Below are 12671 nucleotides of genomic sequence, written 5' to 3'. Positions count from 1 at the left end.
CAGTTTTACCGGCGCAGGAGGTTGTGTAACTTGACTGAGGTCAGGTTGACTGTGTACAAAGGGGCTGTGATCTGAACCCTAGAGTGCTGACCCTCCAATGAAAGACTCTGAACAGCATCCATCGAATGCACCACACTACATCGGATGCTCAGCAGAACGCTAAGACTCAGCAGGCTTAGGTGGGAACCCAGTAGGGAACTCAGACCAGGCTCATCTCTGCCCCTTTCCTGGGGTGGGGGTGGGGGACTTTAGCCTTGGGTATGTAGTGCTGCATGTAACTGGACAAGCCTGACACCATCACTCTTAGGTTCTGCTCTGCCAGAAGCCTGGGGCAGGACAGGATGCTGCTACATTCAAAGCTTGGCAAGCCTTCGCTTCTTAATTTAGGCCTCCTCCCAGGAGGCGATCCTAAGGCAGGAACACGAGAAAGGGAAAGGAAAAATAATAAGAGATAAGTGAGAAAAAAAAAAAGAATATTTATAGGGCTTGTAACAGCTAATGAGAAACAGCTGCCTGCTTGAGGGGGCGGGACGAGTGGTGGAAAATTTTTGTTTGTTTGTTTGTTTGCAGGAGATTTTTATTTTTAAGTTTTAGGACTTTTCATGCACATGTCTGGGAGGAAAAGACAGGGAGAGGGAGAACATGTGTGTGTGTGCTGGAGGCCTGCTGGAGGCTGGCGGGGGGGGGGGGGGTAGGTTGTGCTCCCTGTACGTTGGGCATGAGATCGCTGCTCTCCACACCAGACTCACTCCACCCCCCGCCTCCTGCCTTCATTTGGAACTGGAGCTGACTCAAACCTGCTGCTCTTGGAAAGACGCCATCAGAACAGGCTCCAACAGAAAGATGAGCCGTGAGGGGATATGAGTGTGAGGGAGTGGGGCAATCACGAAGAATGAGAAAATGAGACAGGGGAATGGAAAAGGTGAATAAACAGAGGGTGATGAGGGAGGGAGGGAGGGAAGGGAGGGAAAGGAGGGAGGGAGGGTGATGGAAAGATGAAAATGTTGGCCAAGTGGAGAGAAGGGAGTGGCTGAGAGCCTGGAGCTGGAACAAATTCAGGGCTGATCCTTGGGGTACTTTGTCTCCCACATCCGCAGGGCTGCAGCGAAAGACGTGTCTGTGTGAGATCTTCCAAGACTCTTTCCCATAAATCCCTGTTTTTCTACTTCTTCTTCTTCAAGGTCTCAGGACCAAAAAACTTCATCCAAGAACTGTGTAAAGAACACTAAAGTTAGGGTGAGGTTCAAAAGTGGAAAAAGTATGTATGTTGCTTTAGGGCTGGGAGCAGGGGCAGCAGACATTTAGAAAGACAAAAGCCAAAACCAAGCACTTTCAGAAGCAGATTATTCTGGGGTTGAAGTCCTTGGTGTAGGGCCCCAGCTGGCATTTCTAGCTCCCATCCTAGGAACTTGGGTGAGTTGGAGGGAGCACATTCAAGGATCACAGAGTCAAGCCCTGTACATGACTAATTGGTATGAATACAATGTTATTTGTTAGGGAAACGGGGGTTAGAGAAGGAGGTGGGTAGAGAGAGGGAGGGGAAGGGGGAGGGGAAGGGGGGAGAGAAGGAGACGGGGATGGGGAGTACACCAGCTGGCTTGCCCATCTTTCTGCTCTGGGAGAAGTGGCTTTAGCTGAGCTGAGTTAGGGATGTGACTCTGTCCTCCCATGTGTCCCCTTTGGCTTTGGTTTCCAGGAATACCTCATTTTTGAGAGGATTTCTGTTTAAGTAAATCATCATTTATGGTCCTTCTAGTAAAAACCTGTAACTTTGTCTCCTACCAAGCAGCAAAAGAAAACGCTCAATAAGTGATGGCACTTTTTGTTGAAAGAGGGTATAGTAGAAGGAAAATAATTTTCTTCACCTTTCATAGTCTCTTTAAATATTTTAGATTAAAAAAGAATTTTATGCCTATAAGTGTTTTGCCTGCTTCTATGTATGTGTAGCGAGTGGAGTGTGCGCCTGGTTCCCAAGGATGTCAGAAGGGGGTGTCAGGTCCTCTGCAGCTGGAGATAAACACAGTTGGGAGCCATTGTGTAGGGACTGCGAACCAAACCCGGGGTCTCTGCAAGAGCAGCAAGCGCTTATAAATAACCCCTGAGCCATCTCTCCGGCCCCTTTCATAGGTTCTTAGTTGGAGATTCATTAAAAAAAAAAAAACAATAAACAAGCTTATTTTTTTAAGCACACACAACGGACACTGCTCAGAGCTGAGGAGTTTTCTGAGGGGGGCAGGCAGTTAATCCAGCTTGTGTACATCATTGGCAACCCAAGCCAGTGTGTTTTCAGAAAATTGGCAAGCTAAAGAAAAAAGTCTTTGGGATATCTACTCCAGGGGAAGGCAAATGCAAAGGCAGTCCTCATCTTTTCACCCAGAATTCTCATAAGTCCCCTTCCCATAGCTCCTGTTGTCTTTTTTGGGGGGACAGGGAGGGGAGTGTCATCTTGACATAAACTAGAGTCATCTGGGAAGTACCTCAATTGAGACGGTGTCATGGGATTGATTGCCTAAGGGTAAGCCAGTGGGCCATTTTCTTGACAAACGATTGCCATGTGAAAGAGCCACTCTGTAGGCAATACCTGCATAGGCAGGGCATCCTGGGGTGTGCAGGGAGGGAAATTGAGGAGGCCAGTGGGGTATGTCTGTAATACGCACTCCATCATGGCTTCTACTTCTGTTGTTGCTTCCAGGCTCTTGCCTTGAGTTCCTGCGCTGACGTCCCTCAGTGATGGAGTGATACCTGGAGACCTGAGATAAAAGATAAACCCTTCCCTTCACAAGGTGCTTTGGGGCATGGTGCTTAGCACAGCCATGGAAACCCAGATGAAAAGAATGTGCAGGTATTTATGGAAGTATGTGCGTGGGGCTAGAAGACAAAAAGGTGGCCTAAGGTGTTAGTTTCTGTCCAGCCCCAGCTCAAAGGCATATTAAAAATCTAAGAGATGACTGTGTCTTTTATTGATATGATAGTGGGCTAAATAATTAACCGCCATAATAATTATATATATTAATAGATATTAATAACATAGTAGATATTATTTTTCTATAACAGATAGACTGTGGGCGTAGCATAGTGATTATACCTAAGTAGCCTAATGTAATATCTGACTAGCCCAAGGCCTCCTTTTTAAAGAAAGGCCACATTCACATAATTTTTTATCATGGTGCATTATTATGATTGTTCTATGTTATCATTGGCTGTTGTTAACCTCTTACTATGCATATTTCATAAAATAAATGCTATAAGCAGTCAGCATATATATATAGTGTAAAACAACGTATATAATGTGGTACCATGAGGGTTCAGCACCCTCTGGGAGTGAGCACTTCCCCCTTGGATAAGAGTGGACCACTGTGAGAGGCAGGGTAGCCATGAGCTTTCCCTAGTGCAGCTCTCAGATGCCTCCAGGCTGATGAGGACCCAGAGCTGTCTTCAGTGACTCACTTTTTGCTGTCCTTGGTGGAAGGAAGTGGCAGGATGCTTTTTCTCTGTAAGTCCAACTTTGCTCTTGTACAGAGAGTGGCAGAGAACCTTCCTGCTTTTAGTCCTTAATCGTCCCAATTCAATAATCTTTAATATTGTAACAAACACTGGGATAAGAAGGGTAGTGAAGGGGAAGGGTCATTTTAATTAGACCTCTTTTTTTTTTTTTTAACCTTAACTACTATCTGGAAGCTTCACCGTCCATTAAGACTGGTGTGTGTGAGAAATATTGAAGAGTTGAATATGTTCTTGGGTTACTAATTGATTTCCCCCTAATTACATAGGAACTACCCCCTGATGGGTAGCAAATGGAGAAAGATGCACAGACTTTGTACATCTGAGCAAAAGGTGTCAAAATTCTGGAATTAGAAAATTTAAAGGTCCAAAGTGCTTATATGGAACATTCAGGACCGTGCCCTACTTTTGTGTAGTCTGTTGTTGTTGTTGTTTATTTGGTGTGTGTGTGTGTGTGTGTGTGTGTGTGTGTGTGTGTGTGTGTGTGTGTGTGTTGGGGGGAGGCCGGTACTGCACACAGGCCCTGAAGAAACTTGGTTGCTGAGACAATACAACACAGCACAGCAAACTCCAGGGCTACTGCAATCTGTGTGTAAGATAACTTAAGAAACCATGATCTCACTGCCTCTCACAGAGGTGGGAAAACCATGGGCAGTGGCAGATTTGGGGACTAGAGAAGGGTATAATTTTGGTCTGGTGATTGAACCAGTTACATATTTAATCAGATTTTTATCCAGGCAGCCTTCCCCAATGGATGTGAATGTTCAGGGGAGGTTTTGTCACGTGCTTGTCCTTATCAGGGCATGGAGACCGAGGGTTGTAGAAGGTTGTCACATGAAAGTGTTACTTCCCTCAGTAATTTCTTCCAGCCTGGCTCTTCCACACCAGACTCTCCCATGTTCTTGGACGTCTTTGTCTTTATCCATCCTCAAAGTCCCTTACTGTCTCATTGGATAACTGGGTCCTAGTCTTCCTTCAAGACCTGGGTCCCCACTCCCGTCCCCTATCTCTGCCTCTTACTCTTACTGTGACTTGAGGTCACCATAATCTTCTACCTCACCTGACAGCATGCAGTGCCCAGCCTGCCTTCCTGTTTAAGATATTGTTTGTTAAGGCTTAGATCAGTGAATCTCAAACTTTGGGTCACAACCCCTTTGAGGTCAAGAAACACACATATTTGCATTATGGATCAAAACAGTAATAAAATTACAGTTTTGAAGTAGCAACGAAAATAATTTGATGGTTGTGGTCACCACAACATGAGGAGCTGTATTAAAGGGTCACAACATTAGGAAGGTTGAGCACCACTGCCCTAGATATTGAGGAGATGGACAGCTGGCATTCTTTGCAGACTTGTTCCAGGAATCTTCTGACAGAGAAATTATAGACTCATACTGGAACTATACCGTGGAATCAAATTGGACAGGGAAAAGTTAGTTAGGGAGAGGTGCCTGGGCGCTCATGAGAAAGAACAGCTGACATAAGGAGGCCTCCAGGAAAAGACATTTAATACAGACAGAGTTCTTTATCGCCTCCCCAGTTCTGGAGAGGGAAATAAGGAGACCCAGGCTTGAGCCCAAAGAGTCCAGACTGACCGAGACTGGAAAGCCTGCGCCAAGATGGAGTGAAGTGTGTTCAGTTTATAAACAAGTCTGACTTCCCAGTTTAAACTGTCTTCCAGCTCAGAAAAAGTTCTCAGCACCAAACCAAGGCTAAACTGCAAAGTGGCAAAACTCTTCCTTACACTACTTGCCAGTCTTTGACTTCTGCAGCACCCCAGCCACCCCAGCCTTCACGTTACCATCTTTATACTTTCCTTCCTGGGTGCCTAACTGAGCCAGTTTTCATAGAAAATCCATACGATAAAGCCTTTCTTCCATCTTACAAGATACTGAGCCCTTGACTTGTCATGACACCAGCCAATTGTATTAATGTGTTTTCCATTACTATAACAAAATAACTGAGGCTCGGTACTTCATGATGAAAAGAAGTTTATTTATTGCATCGCTTTCAAGAAGCTTTGAGCCCAAGATTGGGGAATCCTATTCTTCTGAAGAGGATCTCATGGCAGGAGATGTCACAGTGACAAATGAAGTGATCACATGGTGAGACAGAGCCAGAAAATGAGATGGGGCCAATCTTGCTCTTTTACAAGGACCCTTTCTTGTCAGAACACCGCATCCCATAACCTTTAATGTTTTCTGAGGACTGCCTTGCTGATGACCTAGCTATATCTGCATTAGGTCCAGTCTCTTCGAGGTCCAACTCATCTCAAAATAATCACTATACAGAAAAACCTTCAGGAGAAACAACCTGTGTTGAAATTGTAGCAATAATCAGTTTGATCCATCTTTTCAGCAGGTATTCTGGCTAAAGCCTCAACTAAACTTACATAACCTGATGAGAGGGCCGTTAGAAGTCTGATGCTTTGTTTATCTCTATATTAGCTGCGTTCTCTTCCCCTGCAATGAGACTCAGAATAAGAAACTCATTTTCTGACTTAGCTCATGACTTCCTACTTCCCAGACCTTCTTTGTACCTTTGGAATAAGCCAGAATCCTTCTCTGGGAATGAAACCACAGGAAACTTGGAACAGAGCATTTTCTGATGTCTTTCAACTGAAAGGTTCTTGGGGACCAATTTGGAACCTCCAGAAGAGAAAGTCAATGCATAACTTCATACCTAGCTCAGGATCATTTTCCACAGTATTCTCAAGTGGTGGTGTGGCGTGTACAGGATCACTTCTCTATATCACACTGTGTGTTGGTGAAAAACAAAGCCAAGAACTTATTCGGTGGAACACAGTCAACAGCTGGATCTTTCTATGAGTAGCAGCCCTTACCCAAGCTGCATCTCCCCCTTGGCCCTGTCAGGGTAATCCTGTGTGTCCTCCTTAGCTCTGATCCCCAGCATCCTCCCATGCTCATCTGGACATCAGGGCATCGGCTTACTACCTCATACTCATTGCAGTAGGTTCAGCGCCCAGTGCTGTGTAGCTAGCTTTTTGGAAGACCGACTTTTTAAAATATAAAAGAGAGAACAATTTTTAAAAAATACTCTTTCTATACATAAGAGGCACATTTGGGAAACACACCAAAGTGTTCCAAACACTGGAGAAGGCCTTACAAATGCAACATATAATAACATTGAGGAGGACCACCAAAGGTGGTTGGACCATTGCTTCTTGGTGCAAAGCCTCTGAGGGCTGGGCTCTCAGGATGATGTGTGTTCAAAAGGTCTTGGGTTTTGGCTCTTTTACTTACTGATCATGCCCAAGAGGCCAAGTTTGGCAGTCACGAGTGACTGTCTCCACGTGCATTTATCTGTTTTAACTGTTCATTAGCCTGACTACAGATAGTGTGGTCTACACACATGGATGGGAGTCAGGCTTCCACATCTAGGCTCTGCTCAGTTTCTACACTGCTGTATGGTCATGGATAACCTGCTCAGCTTTCGGCATCAGAAGGATCTCAACTATCACTTTACAGTAATTATGATGTGTCTTCCTATCCTAAGTTTTGTTTTGTTTTGTTTTGGTTTGGTTTTTTGAGTCAGGGTCTCTCTGTGTAGCCTTGGCTGTCCTGGACTTGTTTTGTAGACCAGGCTGGCCTCAAACTCACAATAATCCACCAGCCTCTGCCTCCCAAGTGCTGGGATTAAAGGCATACACCACCACTGCCCGGCTCTATTGTAAGTTTTGTAAGGATGAACTAAACTTATTTTAAAAATACTGACACTAAAAACAAAAAACTAACATGGAACCTAACAGTTTTCAGCCTGACATGGGAGGAGCTTAGAAGTCCTCCCTTCATCCCAAGCACAGGGAAGAAGTCAAACAAAGAGGGTTAAATGGTGATTATCAGAAACGGTGAGGCCAAGAAGGAGAGGAAGATCTAGATACAAACTTACAATTAAGTGGGTCAGGCTAGAGGGGGGTTGCACAGTGGGAGGAGTGCCGTTACAGTGTTACAGTCTACACTGAAAGGATTAGTGGTAATGGTCCACAGAAGTCACCTGGGTGTTTCACCTCTGGGCATGCTTGGAGCGGGGCTATCTTGATCATGTTAATCGAGGTAGTAATTCATACCCACTGTGAGCGGCACCATTCCCTGGATGGGATCCTGGCCTGAGTAAGAGGAGAAAGGGAGCTGAGAAACACACATTAGTTCATGCACTGCCTCCTGACTGCGGGTGTGTATAGACCAGCTGAGTCAAGCACTTTGCTGCCTTGACTTTCCCACCATGGTGGGCTGTACCTTGACCTGTGAACCAAGAGAGACCCTTTCTTCCTGAAGTTGCTTTTTTGTCAAGTGCTTTTATCATGGTAACAGGAAGAGAAACCAAGTCAGTAGATTTTAGCTGTTGTAATGCTCATCCACGACCTACATACAGGGTACGTAATAATGGATGGTGGCGGGTAAGCTAATTTACTTGGTTGCAATAATCATTTCACTATGTACACTGATATAAAACTGTTATGTTATACATTTCAAATAAATATTTAATCGAACTGGAAACCATTGCCAGGGTAGGAAAGCCTGAGCTATACACATGAGTTGCTGGAGGCTTAGTTGGCTGGGGTAGTTCAGCCAGAAAAATTCAGCAGAATCCCAGTCAGGAGAAGCAGGAAGGAAGTGCTTGTTCTTTGTGTCTGTGTGTGTGTGTGTGTGTGTGTGTGTGTGTGTTTCACCTTCAGAAGCAGTATAAAATCCTCACAGCCAAGTTTGGGATGAGGGGGAAAAAAAATGAGTCAGAACATTCTGTTCTGAACAAGGCCAGCCCTCAGAGAACACTCGCTGTTCCATGTCTAATCTCCAGGAATGTTCTCAGAACTCAATCAACCTGGAGGAAGGGACACACCCAGCTCTGCTACCTCTGCTGCTGTCCCACCCACAGAGTGCAGAGGAGGACTGCTGAAGTCCAGGGGAGGAGGCCTCATCATAGACGTATGGAACGTACCCCTCTCGCAGCACAGCACTGCGTTACCAAAGGCCTGTGACTGCAGCGGCTTTTACCCAGTATATATCATGTCTCAGGAAAAAAAAAAAAAAAAGAGGCATGCACTGCTCAACTAGGCAGAGACAGAGAACCAGAAAAGGCTGCAGATAAGGCAAGAATGTCAGAATTGGTAGATCAGGAGTCTAAAACAGCTGCGGTTTCTACCCGCAGGTTCCAGTGGAAAAACACTAGAGAGAGAAAAAAAATGGGCAAACTGTTGAGCAGCATAAGCAGAAAGGTGGGGATTGTGAGAGAATAGAAATGAAATGGTGAGCATCAAAGACTCTGCAACAGGGATGGGGACAGAGGAGGAATTCAGTCTGAGGATTTTCAGCAGCGCTTTAGGAAACTGAAAAGCAAAAAAGAAGCACCCCCAAGCCCAACCAAACCAGTGGCAAGACTTGCTTCTCCAAGAACCAGGGGACGGCTGCAGAAGAGATAACCATCTATAAAGACCATAAAGAAGAGAGAGAGAGAAAAGAAGAACTATAGAGTCAGGAGGCTCAGAGAATAAACATCAGTGCTGATGAGTTAGTTAAGTGCAAAATAAAACATTCAGCGTGGCTTTGGGGCCAGGGCTGTCAGTTCAAACGGGCTTGGGAGGCTGAGGCAGGAGGATCACAGGCTCCAGCCCTGATGGGGCTACAGAGCTGGCTGGAAGCAGGAAGAGAATGGTCTTGTCTTGGCAAAGAACACTTAGAGAAAACCCGTGAATAACGGGACACCGATTAAGTGAGCTTTGTGTTTGGCATCAGGAGAAAAGCAAGGATGCCCCATTTTAATTTTATTCCATGTTATTTTTGTTATATGTTATTATATTGAGATAATATCTTGCTACTTCCCTAATTCAGGCTGACCTTAAGCTTGTAAATCTGGGGTGACATCCATTCTATTACCACACATAAATTAAAATTTATATTAATATATTTGATATAATATATCTATTCACTTATGTATTTATTTATTCACTTATTTATTTAAGTAAAGAAAGGGCAGCTAGATATCTAGACGACTCAACAGGTAAAGGCACTTGCTGCCAAGTCTGGTCGTCTGAGTTTGAGTCTCATAACCCACACAGGGAAGGAGGAAACCCACGTCTACATGTTGACCTCTCACCTCCACATGTACACTATGTCATGTACATGTGTGTCTTTCTTCCCCCCACAAAATAAATGTTAAAAAAAAAAGTTTAGGAACAAGACTCTTGAGGGCTAGCTCAGTGGGTACAGCATTGGCCATCAAGCCTGTTGACCTGAGTCCAATTCCTTGGACCCACACGGTGAAAAGAGAGCAGGAACCAACTCCAGCAAGTTGTCTCTGACCTCCCATTCACACCATGGCACACGTGTGCCTACATACACACCTCTCCCACACATATATCCAACCAAACAAAGAAAAAAATGTAATAAAAATATCCAGGGGCTTCCTGGGGCTTGTTGGCTAGCCAGTCAAGCTGTTTGGTGAACTTAAGCTCAGTGAGAGATTCTTTATCAAAGAATAAGGTAGAATGGGATTGGGAATTTAAGGTAGAATGGGATTGGGAATTTAAGGTAGAATGGGATTGGGAATTTAAGGTAGAATGAGATTGGGAAAGGAATGTGTTATCCATCTATTATCTCTATAAGATAGCTCTCTCCTCCACTTACCCACCCCCCACCCACCCCTCCACCACTCCACCTCTCTTGTCATAGAGGAAATAAAAATCAAGACTTTAGAACATTCAGTTAAAAAAAAACAGTTTAAAATAAAAATTTTTTAAAGCATATTTGGGGGCTGGAGAGATTTCTCATCAGTCAAGAGCCCCCTGGCTGCACCCCCAGAGGACCCAGGTTAGCGTCTCAACACCTATAAGGCTCCTCACAACTGTTTGTAACGCCAATTCTGGAAGCTCTGACCCCCTTTTCTTGACCCTGAAGGCACTGCATACACATGACGTACATACATACATTCAGGTAAGGCACCTATACACATAAAGTAACAAACAAGTCAATCTTTAGAGATATTTTTGAACATAGATTCTACAAAGGTGTATTAAAAGGAGTTCAAGAGAATGAAAAAAAAAAGCCTGCTGCTTATCTTTGATGTTGGTCATGGGAGGGGCACCAGGAGAACTAGGGCACTAGGAACAGGAGGGATCATAGCGATGGCTCAGCGTGCTGTCAGGAATGTGTTGGGTGGTGGACCCATGCTTTGAAAAATTACACTGTTTCTCTGTCAACAGATCTGAGAAGAAAAGGATATTAAGAAGCAATCCCTAATTATTCTGGAATCGCTGCAAACAATTGACAAAAGCCACTGAAAAACAATGCACTATCTGTAATGGCCACATTTCTTTTTATTTTTCTGGTTCTGCCCAATACATTTAATGAAATAAAGAAATGAGAAATTGCATTAGTCAGTGGAGGCTGTGTTTAAAAAAAATTACCTAGGCCAGGCATGCTGGTGTATATCTTTAATCCCAGCACGCAGGAGGCAAAGGCTGGCCTGAGTTCGAGGCCAGCCTGGTTGCAGAGTGAATTCCAGGGTGGCCAGGCACAGAGAAACCTTGTTTTAAAGAGGCACACACACACACACACACACACACACACACACACACACACACACACACACCAAAACAAAAACATCTCAGAGTGACTTCATCAGTAGCTATGTATTTTTTCACAGTCTTAGAGTCTTGGAGCCCTGGCTCTAGTAGGACTGATAAAGCCTTCTCACAACGTACGGATCTCTTCTTATAAGGGCACCGATCCTATTGGACCAGGGGACCCTTTTGGCCTCATTTAACCTTAATTATTTGCTTAGGGACAGTTATACTGGGGATGAGGGAGCCAACAGAAAAGTTGATGGAGTACAAACATTCAGTCAATAACAAATGGAAAGAAAAAGATACTTTTAAAAACTTTTATTAGAATATTTAAATTTATACAATGAGAACTAATAAAAGATTGAGAGGTATCAAAATAAAATAAAAATGAAACACAATGAAAATCATTAAGTGTGTAGAAAGTGTGAAAACAGCATCACAGCATTTCTAGTACTGCTATTAATCAGAATAGGAAATACATCTGGAAGTAAATTATATTCAAATTAAAAAATCATTATTACTGAGTCACAGGACAACTAACTAGGTCTCATTTCCCAAGATTCCTTCCTTCTAATGTCCAATAATCCTTTCCTTTCCCCATACCTCTCCTTAATACTGAACAGAAGTTTAGAATACCTAAATTAAAACCTAAAAAACAATTCATAAAAACAAAAAACAAAAAAACAATTCATTGCTGTTATTTCATGATATGAAAGACCGAGTCATTTCTGTATTTCTAAATCAGGTATAACTCACTTTTTAAATTATCTAGCTTCATGTTTAAGTGACTATACTTAGTAATCAGGTTCAACATTACAAAGGTACAGGGTAAACGTTTTCTTGTTTAGCCCTTCTCCCATTCCCAGCCTTGGATCTCACTCAGAAGAAAGGACCAGAGAACCAGTGATAACTGACAAGTAGAAAGAAATGTGAGTGATCTGTAGGTTGTAGGGTGAGGATTTCGTATGTTATAGCTTTGGAAACCTTGATCTCCTTGGCACACAAGCTTCAGTTCCAATTGTCCTGTTGCATCAGACTTCCAAATTATTCTGTGAAAATTAAAACTTTGAAATTTCCATTGCAATCTATGGGTCTTCTCCTCAATGAAAAGAATTAACGAAGGTTTTGATGGATTCCTTTGGAAACAGTGTCCCTTCGACCCTGGAGTGTTCAGATTGCTTCATCTGTGTTAAAAGCAGAGGTTGGGCTTCACTCATTAAGTAATGCCAGGCGGTTATATTGTGAGCACAGTTTATTTCAGCTGACTGGGCTTCCTCTCACCACATGCCTAATTTGTGGAACTATACATAGTTTTCCTATGTACACACACACACACACACACACACACACACAGAGAGAGAGAGAGAGAGAGAGAGAGAGAGAGAGAGAGAGAGAGAGAGAGAGAGAGAGAGAAAGAGAGAAAACTATATGCATGTGTAAGACTATACACACATTTTTCCCCCAACCTAAAACATCAAGCTTAGACTTTAGTGAACTCTAAGCTTAGTTAAAAAAAAAAAAGTGTAGCTGGGCCTTGATGATTCACACCTGTATCCCTGCTACATGGGACACTGAGGCAGGAGAATCA

General features: G+C 43.6%; 1 long non-coding RNA gene across 2 annotated transcripts; it reads left to right on the top strand.

Moving 5' to 3' along the window:
* The first annotated feature begins 972 nt into the window (after positions 1–972).
* LOC311608020 lies at positions 973–10853 on the top strand. 2 transcript variants are annotated; one of them, XR_014782827.1, is made up of 3 exons: positions 973–1236; positions 2693–2842; positions 10721–10853. It is a non-coding gene; the product is annotated as an uncharacterized lncRNA (long non-coding RNA). The 2 variants fall into 2 exon arrangements; XR_014782828.1 differs by lacking the exon at positions 973–1236 and adding an exon at positions 1411–1472.
* Positions 10854–12671: the final 1818 nt, after the last annotated feature.

Source organism: Acomys minous (genome assembly GCF_964271855.1).
Source record: "Acomys minous genome assembly, chromosome: 11".
NCBI lineage: Eukaryota > Metazoa > Chordata > Mammalia > Rodentia > Muridae > Acomys > Acomys minous.
Note: the sequence above shows the minus strand (reverse complement) of the source record. Positions and strands in the feature narration are given on the sequence as shown.